Below are 11,697 nucleotides of genomic sequence, written 5' to 3'. Positions count from 1 at the left end.
TGATTTCCCAGAAGTCCACTGCCACGGCCTATCATTTGATATTAAATCTCAGTGTTTCTTCTGCCCACCCTGCTTGTCGTAATTTGTTTCAGCTCGGTGCACAGCCTGCATTACCGTCCATTCTCCACACATGTCCGCCCCAAAGATCTTGTGTCGCAGACAGCTTTTCCATAGGATGGGCAGTCTGGCTGCGATCCAGGATTACATTGTGGGTGATCCTGCTTTGCATTTCATGTTAACCACGGCTGCTGGATGACGCGGAGGGAATGGCTGGAGAGGCCAGCTGTGACATCTAACGAAGGTTGGATACGACCGTCATGCCAGAGAATTTCCATTTGGTGTGGAGCTGGATGCCATGTTGGTCTCTCGCAATCTTCAGTTTCACAAAGCTCTTGCTGCTGGTGTTCTTGGTGTGATTATCTCTGCTGAGGAAACTGAATTAATCCAGGTAGTATAATTCAGTAGTCTCTAATATGCTAAATAATATCATTTGTTCCATATTTGCATTTTAAGTCATAAAAAAACATAAGTTTTCAACAATCCAAAAACATTCATTCAACAAATATTTATTGAACCCATGCTTATGCCAAGCCCTGTGCTCAGCAAGAGGGTTAAAGTGGAAAGCAAGACAATCTATAGAGTGCGCTACTTATTGCTGGATTGTATCTATATTTCTTTTCCTTCTTCAGTTGATTTCTTTGGCATTATAGTCCTGATTCCAGGACAGGACTGTTCTGGAATTAATTCATTCATTCATTAATTGTTCTATCAGCAGAAATGTTACAGTTTTGGATATATACCAGCATTATATTATAACCTTGGATTGGCTGAAAATACTGTACATCTAATTAATGAAGCCATTCTTTCCTTGTTTATAGTTTGTTGTAATTCCTAAGTATAGTCTTGTAAAATATTCAAGCCAAAAACATCATACAGAAATCATACAGAAAAATATGTTAATTTCTATTTCATTGACTCCTAATCCACCTACAAAACACACGCACACACTCATACACACATTCCCATATACACATATACTCACTGACTCCCTTTCCTGGAAGAAACCTCAGCCCATAGTTTGGTGTGTGTGTCTTGCATTTATTTAATATATACAGCTATGTTCATATCACAATTATACTTCATGTATTTTTTATAAATGTGGGAACAGTACTATTATTTCAGGCATTTTTCACTTAAAAATATGTATTAGAGATCTTGCCAAATCAATATGTGTTAACTCTACCACTTTCTTTTCAACAGCTGAATGATATTCTCTACGATGGATGGACTATATTGGATTTAACCCAGGCCCCTATTGATGTATCGTGGCACCATTTTTCAGCTAGAAGGAATAGCACTTTATTGCCAATTTTTTTCCATCATAAGAAATTTCTGTGGAAAAACTGTACCATACATATGATCTCCATTTTCAATATGCTATTCCTTTTCATTTGTAGTGTTTGAAATATATCAAAGCTCCATAAGAGAATTCTGGGTCTAATTCTCTATGGAGTCTTCTCTGAAGTACTCATCGCTTAGAGGCATAACTTTCAAGTTGTGTATTTGGTGGCAACAGTAACCTCCCAATTACTTCACACTTTGCATATAAGACAATTAGTTTACAGTATTGCAAGCCCAACATTGAAATTTAAAAACCGTATATTGGGGCAAAAAAGACAAACAAAGTGGCCACCGTATAAGTCTTTATTTAGATGGCTTGGAGGACATGTCATAAAAAAACCTGAAAATAGTAGTATAGTATAGTTATTTATTTGATTGAATTTTGAAGATCTGATCCCAGTAGGGACAGAGGATGGATGCATCAAGATCAAATACCTGTGTTTTGAATATAGCCTTCAGAGAAAAGATATATCATTTGCCCCCTTGAATTCCTTTTGGGAAAGATATAAACAAATATCAATGGAAAAATATATTAGTGGGTGGTGATGACAGTGTGATTCCAAATAATTCAAAGCAGCAATTTCACCCACACTGGCAGTTACTAGTTGAGCTTTGTCCCATATCAGAGATGATAAGTTGCTCAAAATCACTATTTTTTGAAATCCTTCTCAGGTTGTGAGCTTTCTGATAGTCGATCAGAACAAAACACATCAGCTTATATACTTAAGCACAGGTGGCATTTCAGAAAATGGGCATCTTACTGGTTTTGTGAGAATTTCTAAATTGAATATTGTCATTTTTATCATCTTGTGCTTATCCTTAAAAGGTCACCTAATTGAATTTGCTCTCCCCCCCCATCTCTGCACATTTTACCAAGTTCTGCATAAAGCAATAAGTTTAATTTCCATGGTATAGGAGATTGATTTTGCAAAGATTTTAGACTGAGGACTAAGACCCTGACCATCTGTGAAGCACATTGGAGACTGAGGGCTTTGGGCATGATTATTGCTGAGTCGGGGGTATCGGCTTTTTCCTTAACCCCTGCTCTGGTCAGCCATTAGAACTGGCTTTGTCCTTTCTCCTCGCACAGACCTAATCCAAATGTTATCCCAGCACATGAAACTCTTACCAGAAATTGAAGAGGAGATCATTGTCCAACAATAGTAATTATCCAATTCCATCCCTTTTGTTCCTGGGTTTAGGAGGTAAAAGAGTGTGAGTCAACCTGAGAAGCAGCATTTCATATTTATTAATGCAACCTCTATCAGTGCAATGAGAAAAGTAAGCAGTCAGACTTGGTGCACTTTGTCAGGAATGTTCGCCTGTTTCTACAGGCTAACTGCAGGCACTCTGTGTGTCTCAGGCTTTCTCAGCGCTCATGCAACAGCTCACAACGCTGCTGCTCCCATGACCCCATCTAAGAACGTCTAGGGGTCTTTTCACTTCAAACAAATCAAAATACACATACTTCATACATCCTCTTATTTGATAAAGTCTAATGTCTTTTTATTTCCTTTGCAATTTTCCCTCATTTTTATTATAATAAAAGAAATCAAATTTTATACTCTGTTTTTATCCAAAAACTATCTGTAGAGATTATATCAAATTTAAATGACCAAGAATATTGAGATACCAGTTCACATCCACTAGTAAAAATTAAAAAGACTGACAATACCAAGTTTGGCTAAGATGTGGAACAATTGGAACTCTCATCCATGCCTTGGTGGGGAGGGGATATAAATTGATTAAGCCACTTTGGAAAACAGGTTGCCAGTTTTCTACAATGTCAAGTATATACTTTTTATAGGACTCAGCAATCCTCCTACTAGGTATTTGCCCAAGAGAAATTAAAACATATGCCCATGCAAAGACTATGTGAGAATGTGTAGATCAACTTTACCCATAACTCCCAAAAGCCAGAATCAGTCCACTGTTAAACAGTGGGTAAGTCAAACCAAATGTGGTTTATCCATGCAATGAAATCCTGCTCAGTAATACAAAGAAGCAAAAATATAAAGAATTAATAAAAAGAAGCAAATTCATAAACACAACATAGATAAATCTCAAATATATTATGCTGAACAAAATGAAGCACACACAAAAATACAGACTGTATGATTTCATTTAAATGAAATTCTAGTAAAACTAGCAAAACTAATTTACAAAAGCAGAGCAGTAATTGCGTGGGGCCAGGGTAGGGAGTAGATTGGCTACTGACAAGTACAAGAATATTTCGGGGAGCAACAGAGATGTTTTATAGCTTGATTGTGCTGTAATTACACGGATATATACACTTGTCAAGCTTTATTGAATTGTGTATAAATGTGTTTTACTGGGTGCATTATACTTTGATAAAGCTGATTTTTAAAAATTAAATAGCTGGACATGTACAAAGAGAATTCCTAAATCTAGCAAGATGAGCCTGAAATGAATAAACAAACAGCAAATCACACTGCTCAAGGAAGTGTACATTGGCAAAGTTGGAGAAAACAATTAGGTCCAGAGATGTTTATATCTTTGAGTCAGGAATCTCACTTCTAGAAACATACCCTAAGAACATATGTGATCATTAGAAAAAGCCATATGTAGGAAAATGTTAACTTCGGTAGCAAAAATAAATGGTATTTACATTAGCAGAGGTAAAAATTAAGAAAGGAATCGACTTAATGCCAAAGAACAGGAAAATGATTATGGAAATTTTAACACATTGACTCAATAAAATATTACTCAACAATTAAAAACAACTATGAAGACCTTTTAGCAATGTGAAAAAAATGCTTATCATATAATGCTAAAGAATACAAAATGGGGTCTATGCAATACATATCTAAAAAAATTTTGTGCACATGTAACAAGAATTTAAGGGAAACATGGAAAAAGAAATAGTTATATTTGTAGGGGGAATAATATCATGAGAAGCTGATTACTTACTTCCATTAATGTTGCCCTTAGAACAGCAGTCCCCCAATTTTTTGGCATTAGGGACTGGTTTCATGGAAGACAATTTTTTTACGGGCAGCTGGGGACCGGGGGGGGGGGGATGTTTTCAGGATGATTCAAGTGCATTACATTTATTGTGTACTTTATTTCTATTATTATTACATTGTAATATATGATGAAATAATTACACAAACCTCTCTGCTAATGATAATCTGCATTTGCAGCTGCTCCCCTGTGCTAGCATAAGATTCTCATAAGAAGTGCGGAACCTAGATCCCAAGCCTGTGCAGTTCGCAGTAGGGTTCATGCTTCTATGAGAATCTAATGCCCCCAGTGATCTGACAGGAGGCGGAGCCTATGTGGTGATGCCAGCTATGGGGAGTAGCTGTAAATACAGATGGAGCTTTGCTCGCTGGCCTGCCCGCCACAAACCTCCTGCTGTGTGGCCCAGTTCCTAACAGGCCACAGACCAGTATCAGTCCATGGCCCAAGGGTTGGAGCCCACAGCCTTAAAACAAATAATGAATAAATGCTAGATGACCCGGAGTGCCTTCTTTGTGTTCTAAAATCATCATAAGCTATTCTGTGGACTCCATGCTGCTTATACAACTGGGAGAGGGAGAAATCAATGTGCTTGATTATATGTTTGCCTGTAAGTGAGGATGTAAGCCATGCTTTTCTATTCACAAGTCTGAAGTTATACTGATTTACCGTTCCCAATTTTCTGTTACTTTCATTTTCCCCTCTATCATTTATGATTTAATAGCAATTTGTATTAGTTTTGTTTTGCTGCGTAACAAATTATAACAAATTTACCAGCCTAAAACAGTACACACTTACTATCTCACAGGTTCTATGAGTCACGAATCCAGACACAGCTTAGCTGGTCCTCTGCTCAGAGTCTTCCAAGGTGGCAATCTAGGTGTAGGCTGGACTGTTTCTTTCTGGAGCTCATAGTTCAACATGGCTGTTGGCAGAATTAATTTCAATTATAGGACAGAGGTCCTGTTTCTTACCAGCTTCCATCCATGGCTGCTGTCAGCCCCTAGAAGCTACCTCAGTTCCTGGCCATGCGGCTCTCTCACAACACTGCAACTGACTTCCTTAACGCTGGCAGAAGTATCTGTCCCCTCAGAAAGGGCCCACCCCAGATAATCTCCCTTTAGATTAACTCGATCAACTGAGTTGGGTCCTTAATTACTTCTGCATAATTTTCTCGCCTTTGCCACAGTGTAGTGTAATTACGGGAGAGACATGTCCTCATAATCACTGGTCCTGTTCACACTCAAGGGGAGGGGATTATACAAGCTATATACACCTGGAGATGGGACTCTTGGGTGCCATCTTAGAATTCTGCCTACCATGGTAATTGATATTTATTATATTTACTCATTTATATTATTATATTTATACACTACATATATTTGCTACAGTAAAAAGATGATTCCTACAGAGATTAAACCTAACCCTATACGTGTCTACTACAACTTCTGGAAATATTGCCTGAAAAACCTTCACACATACGCACGAGAAAGCAAACCAATAAGTAATGGGAAGTGTTGTCCTTGCCAGGCTGGCATACCCTTGAGCAGAGAGGCCATTCACCTTCATATGTAAACATAGTCAGCCTCCAGGGACTCAGAATTTCCTTCATTCAAGTGATATGTTCTTGGATTAAAATGAGGATGACCAATTCCTCCAGCTCCTATTCCATGTCAGTGACAGACATTGCTAGTAGATAATAAATACCGTTCTTTCATGCTGTGTTCAGGCACGACTTCAGAATGCTCAGCACAGCTCTTCAGAATCCACAAAAAATCAGTAGGAGTTGACATAGGAGATTAAATTGATTTACTGTCCCTGGGTTGAAGGAATGTTTTCAGAAAGTGCCAATTAAAATCAAAAAGCAAATTCGAGGAGCAGATTATGAGCAAGGCACTTTAAAGGACTTACATTCTAGTTCATAAAAAATATAAATATTCATACTCCATGTGGTTTTTGTTTTCATTCAAATTAATGTTTATTGAGTCTCTTGAAGAAAAACATATATTCCCTACTATTTAGATCATTACCTTAATTGACAGAAAAAATAAATGGGAAAAGTGGCATTGTTTTTAGTTACTGAAAGCATATTTGAGAAATAGCCACAGGGAGACAGCTTTCTTATTTCTTATCCTTTACCTCTATAGGGCACTTCAGAATTTCCAAAGTGAATTCATAGGTATGATCTCACTTAATTCTTGAAATACTGTTGCAATATGGGCATTATTATAATCTTCTCTTTAAGTTGGGAAGGTCAATACAGGTCAAGCAAGGCCACAGAGGTGACCACATCATTTGCTCAAGATGAGAGTATTCTCAGATAAAGCCGGAATCAGCTCCTTCTAGTTAAAACCACGTTTCCTGTCTGCCAAAAAATCAGACCTGAGGAAGGGCTTCAACAGAATTATTCAGGCTGCAAGTCGCAGCCCACTCAAACTGGCTTTAAGTACCTCCCATAAGAAGAAGTCCAGACTGTTGTGTCAGTTATGTAATCAAGGACTCAGGTTCTTTCTGTCCATCTTCCCTGCTGTTCTCAATGACCACTTCCTCCTAAAGTTAGTTTCCCTTCTACCACTCTCCAGAGCCTCCATACAGGAAGCTTCCTGCTCCCTGAAAACCCTCTCCAATTTATGCCCAACCACCACCTGTGCACCCACCTGGAATCATTTCTTGCCTCTCTTTTACTCCTCTCCATTCTGACCACACTTTTTATCCCTAGAAAGTTCTCACTCTTTCCAGTAGAAATATGATTTAGTCCTTCTCTACTCCTACTTGGATAAAGAATTTCAATTTACAAGAACCAATACATTATTTACTCTTAGCTATTGAAATAAGCAACATGCTGATATATTTAAATGCATTCAGATAATGGAGCTATTCATACTATCCAGATACTTACAGGATAAGCTTTCCAAAACTTCAGCACCATTTCCAAAAACATGGACACAAATTTTCCAAAGTCTTGTTTTTCTTCCTTTATAATTTTTCCTAAATCTTGCTTTGAATATGTAACTAATAACAATTATTTAGATGCATTTATTACTAGTTAACACTTTCCAAATTGTTTTCACATAGAATAACTGACTTGAGCCTTACAACAATTCTACAGGGGTGGAAAAGTGCAAACTCTTATGCCATTAACATATGGGGCATTTCTTTGCTCTTACAGAGCTATGATCATGATCAGCAGCATGTCATAGATATCTCTGTAAGCTATAGCAACACATATTGGATGCTTATATGGGCCAGGCACAATTAACTCTGTGATTACATTCAGGAATACAGAGTAGAGTTGGAGTCATGGCAGAGAGAACAACTGGACTGAGTGGAGGAAGATAATTTGCTTTTCATGGAACATTTATGGGGTTAAGTAGCATGGGATTTCTGTTTCTGATAGTAAATAGCAGGTAACAGCCAAAGGAACTGGTTTAAATTCTAATGCCAAAGCGTGGCAAGAAATTCCTCCTGGAAGTAATGATGCCACCCCAGTAACTCATGTAACTGACAGCTCTTGGCATGAAATAGCAGCCACATCAGGGTCTCATACTGAGAGTAACACAGAGCTGTCAGAAGTTCTGCGCAAGGAGTATGAAGTAATGTATTCTTCATCTTGTGAAACCACAAGATAGATATACTACAGGCATAGAAAAATCAACTGATGGAATGATTTTAGGACTAGAAGATCTGAGTTACTAAATATACAATGTTTCTGGAGAAAGGACTTCAGCAACTTGGACAGAAGACCTATAAGAATGTCTGAAGAAACAATTAGAATTTTGTTTCTCATGAGAAAATTTGTCAAAGGATCTTTACTTGATCCTTTACTGTCCATTTATCTCAAATGGATAGCAATCAGTTCATCCCAATTTGGACAGTTGCCAACATGGAAGAAATAAAAAAGCTGACCACAGACCCTGATCTAATTCTTGAGGTGTTGAAGTTCTTCCATGAAACATGAGAAAGGTGAGACCAAGTCGTAAGTATTGTATCGTGATTCTTAGAGATATTTCCAGAAACAACACCAATAGAAGAAGTGAAAGCTTTGTTAAAAAATGAAAACTGCCCCAGAGTGATGAGCTATGAGTTTGCACACAATAGCAACTGGCATATCACTTCCAACCAGACACACGTGCACAGCAGGCTTTTAAATACTTAAGAGTAGACATTAAAACATTTCAGGGCAAGCCAATCATGGCAAGGATAAAAGCCATCAATATATTTTTTGCTAAGAACGGTTATCAATTAATGGATTCTAGTATGTAGTTAGCCCATTCCCACTCAAGCACAGTATGCCTCACCAGTCTTTGTGGAGCCTGGATATAGTCCCCATCAACAGTACTCAGTCTGCAGTATTGTGCTTCAGTCTTAGTCTCCAAATCCTGCACCTTACTTTGAAACACCACTGGCTCCCTTTCCCAATGGTAGTTTTATGAATGGCTTTAATTCAACAGGATCTTATCAAACAAATGCTGCTGCTACATGGATTGACCATTCCAAAAAAAAAATCATGTAAAGCCTCATTTTAGGTCATCCGGTGGTTCACTGGGGAATAGACAGTTGAACAGATCAAGTTCAAGGAACTTTCCAACTGAATGGCATAGCCCTACAGTAGCAGGGCATCGGGAGCAAACTTGTTTTACAAAGGAGACTCCCACTTTGCAGATGGAACAGAATGGGGACTATGAAAAGGACAGAACTCTTTTCAGAGGTCAAAGACAATGAGAAGATGACAAGATCCCAAGACCCCATCCTTCAACAGCTAGAGCAAAAGTTCCAACACCAAAGTCTGACTTACTAACCTAAAATTTTCCTCCTTTTCCTGGAAGTTCATCACAAATGCCAGGTTAGCTCGTTTTGGAGAATAGGATGTCTAATATTGTTAAAGGTGTCTACAAAGAAAAGGATAATGAAGAGTTGAAAGTTAGTTAGCCAGAGCCTGCAGAGGATGAGCAGACAGACTGCACTTCTGCCCAGCAACTCAGTGTGAGTAGCAATCTTCCATGTGCAGCTGAGCTTCCTATATTAAACACAGCTGAGCAAGAAAAGAATTTAAGAGTGGATTCCACTGTTCAGAAGGATGTTCTCAACCAGACAACTATACCAGTTTTTCCCCCAACTGCTGCAAAGCCATCAAGGGCAAATACTGCTTATGTAAGTAACATAAATGCAGCTGTCTGTAGCTATGGCTCCACAGCAACCCCAAAAGTCAAGTTATGCTGGAGTGTGCCAGAAACCCCCTAAAGAGCCATCTTCAGTTCTTGTGCAGCCACTATGGAAACTTCGCTCCTATGTGGTGTCTCCCACCAAAAACGAAGAGAATGGAGTTCCTGAGAAGTCTGTAGGATCACACAATTCATCTCTAATGTGATTTTTAAATGCTGGAGGATATATATATAACATGTTATATAATATTGTATAAAATATATAATATATACGCATATATAAAAAGTATAATTTTTCTATTTTTGTTTCTAATTTTAATTTGCAGAGATTTTCTGCTTGGAATCAATTTTGAGGGTTCATGTTTAGTTTGAAAAAAACATTATACATCCTTCAGCATAGGAGATGAGAGATTGAGGGAAAATATTTTTTGAACAAGCGTTTCTGTAAAATTATAAATTACTTTTTAAAATCTATTTAAAGTTTAGATTGGAGAATGCCATCTCTTACTGTATGGCTTGTGTTGCAAAGCAGATCAGAACAGGGGTGCCTGTATTGGGTGTGAGTGTGTACAAGAGCAATTGAAGCCAAATCTGTGGTAGTGTTAGTAAATGATTAAAGACTGAATGAAAAAGAAAAGAAGAACAGAGTAGTATAATATGTATTATATAGGATGCAATAATATACATGTATTATTTACATATTAATTAATAATATATCCATATTCATATCATTTTGTTATTAATTATGTTTGATATAATCTACATTGTAGACTCTATATCAAGTAGGTATGTATTTCATAATGCATATGGAGATTTGTAATTTATTATGCACTTTCACACCTGCTCTCCCATGGTGGAGGCTGCTGAGCTTGCTGTCTTCCCTGTGACCCTGCCACCCAGGCCAGCCCTGGTTAGGTTTGGAGCCTCAGAGCCCATTAAATACTCTGGCAGGAGGAACAATATCCACAGCTGTGTACCACACTGGATGGCACCTCATCAGCTGATCATGATCCCATGAGACAGTGTGAAAGGAATCATTGGTGAAACAAAAAGAAAGAGCATAGAAAAGCGCAGGGGAAGGGCTGAGTCACAAGAGTGCACAACTGACAGAGCTGCCATGTTACCCTGGGAAATGTGCCCGTCCTCGCTGAGGTCTGGCTCTTCAATCCTGAGGCTGCTTCCTGTGTCCTCACTTTCCCATGGACCCTTAGAAAAACCCTGTCACCTGAGGTCCCAGAATTTGTTTTTGTTACTTGCCACTTGAAAAAGCCCACACACTGATTTTACGAAGTGAAATGTTATTAAACTTTCTCTGGGTTAATCAACAAAATCTAATCCTTTTTTCCCTTCTAACTGAGAAAGACATAGTAAAAACAATAAAGGTCAAATATTTCAATATTGGAAGGAAATAGTTTACTTTCCTAAATAGAATTCTGTTTGCAACTACTGAAGGGGAGAAAAACCTTCAAACTAGAAAAGAAAAAGTACTCTTAGTTTTCCCTCTCCTCTCCACCCTAATTAAATAAAATATATGTGCAAAAAACCGAGCAACACAGTGTTCTCCATAAATGAACCAAGAACATGAGGTCTATGCAATTTAACAGATTGTTCAGTTCCATTTAAGTCACATTAGGCTTTCATTTAAAATGTATCACACTTTATTTACTATTTATAATTATACCACAATGTTCTTAAATGTACTGAATCTAGAGGGCACCTGTAGCTTGCGAGACTCTGGGGTCAGGTACTAGGGCCCAATAGACCAGGAAATTGAGGCTTGATATCCAGGGGCTTACACGATATTTTTTCCAACACCATCCACCCTCTGGAACTGTATTAGAATGACAGAGTCAATGCCATTTTGTGAAACAGTGTTTCATTAAAAGTCATCCTTAACAGTTTGCTCCCTCTACAGGGAAAATAAATATAAATAGATGATAGATAGATAGACAGACAGACAGACAGATAGATAGACAGATATAGATAGGAAATAGACTTCTTCTTGTAGCTAAAATGTATACAGCCCACATGTATGTTTTTATTCTGTTCTAGTGGGTTGCATGTGTACTTGAAGTGCATGAAAAATGAATCAGGAAGCAATGGTCCTTGCTTTAAAGGAAGAAAAACATCACTCCTTATTGGTGCCAGTTTC

General features: G+C 37.9%; 1 pseudogene; it reads left to right on the top strand.

The window, feature by feature from the left end:
* The first annotated feature begins 317 nt into the window (after positions 1-317).
* LOC105856860 (la-related protein 4-like) lies at positions 318-9,751 on the top strand (annotated as a pseudogene).
* The last annotated feature ends 1,946 nt before the right edge of the window (positions 9,752-11,697 follow it).

Source organism: Microcebus murinus, chromosome 5 (genome assembly GCF_040939455.1).
Source record: "Microcebus murinus isolate Inina chromosome 5, M.murinus_Inina_mat1.0, whole genome shotgun sequence".
Classification (NCBI taxonomy): domain Eukaryota; kingdom Metazoa; phylum Chordata; class Mammalia; order Primates; family Cheirogaleidae; genus Microcebus; species Microcebus murinus.
Note: the sequence above shows the minus strand (reverse complement) of the source record. Positions and strands in the feature narration are given on the sequence as shown.